The sequence below is a fragment of the Chrysochloris asiatica genome, unplaced genomic scaffold, assembly GCF_000296735.1.
Source record: "Chrysochloris asiatica unplaced genomic scaffold, ChrAsi1.0 scaffold00041, whole genome shotgun sequence".
Lineage (NCBI taxonomy): Eukaryota > Metazoa > Chordata > Mammalia > Afrosoricida > Chrysochloridae > Chrysochloris > Chrysochloris asiatica.
This window is the reverse complement of record NW_006408559.1, coordinates 3,475,958-3,477,308: the sequence shown is the minus strand read 5'-3', so window position 1 is coordinate 3,477,308 and position 1,351 is coordinate 3,475,958.

Sequence of the window (1,351 nt, the reverse complement as noted above, 5' to 3'; positions counted from 1 at the left end):
TTTCCCTATTAATAAACAATTCAGGGATGGCTGTGACAGTTTTGAACTGCCTGCCCTTTTAAATACTGAGAATATCATGTGCTTGTGTGGCAGAAGAACCCACTAGTGGTGGGGTGCGGGGGTGTCCACTCGCTCAGGCACCCCCCCCCCTTCTAGTCACCAGATTGGAGATGTGCAAACAGTGAGGGGCCAATGAACAGATACCAAAAAAAATCAGAACAAAGCAAAACCGACAAAGTATACTGTCCACCTTTGCTCCAAGGTTCCCGCAGAGTTATTCCATGGCAGGTCTGGTTGCTCCCCTGCTTGGTCTTGCCGTTTGGTCTCACCCAAATTGTTGACTCCAGGCTGCTGAGCCTGGCAGATTCTAAAGTATGAGATTTCTTACTTACACTACAAGTTCCACTAGGTATAAGCCTTCAAACTTTTAAAAAATATTCCTAGATACATGGTTCAGTGTTTTGGAGCTCTGCCCTAAACCTACTTCACCTGGTATTCTGTGGTATTGCTGACGGAGATCTTCACTGAACCTCTACCCTATCCGCCATCAAACCCTGCCTCAGTACTGTAAGTTTTTGATCATAGGCTGCTTCTTGAAATAGTTGAGCATTGACCATTTCTTTTTGGTACAGTAACTTTGTGTCTGCCTTCAGGATAAGTTGTTATTAATGCTGTTAGATACCTTTGAGTCAGTTCAGACTCACAGTGACTTTTTGCAAAACAGAGTGAAACACTGAATGGTCTTGAGCCATCCTCATAATTTTTGTTAAGCTTGAACCCATTGCTGCTGCCACTGTGCCAAACCATCTTGTTTTGGGGGGTCTTCCTCTTTTTTACTGACTCTCCACTCTACTAAACATGATGCTATTCTCCAGGGACTTGTCCCTCATGATAATATATCTGAAGTATGAGAGATGGAGTCTCACCATCTGGCTTCTAAGGGATATTCTGGCAGCACTTCTTCCAACACAGATTTGTTCTTCTGGGAGTCCATGGTACTTTTAATACTCTCCAACACCATAACTCAAATGCATAAATTCTTCTACGGTGTTCCTTATTCATTGTTCAATCTTCACATGCATATGAGGCTACTGAAAATATCATGGCTTGGGTCAAGTGCATCTTAGTCCTCAATCTGACATCTTTGTTCTTGAACACTTTAAAGTGATCTTGTGCAGCAGATTTGCCTAATGCAATATATCATTTGATTTCTTGACTGCTGCTTCCATGAGGGTTAAGAATGGATCCAAGAAAAATGATGTCATGGACAAATTTCAATCTTTTCTCCATATCTCATGATGCTATGTATTGGTCCAGTGGGGAGCATTTTTGCTTTCTTTACATTGAGGTG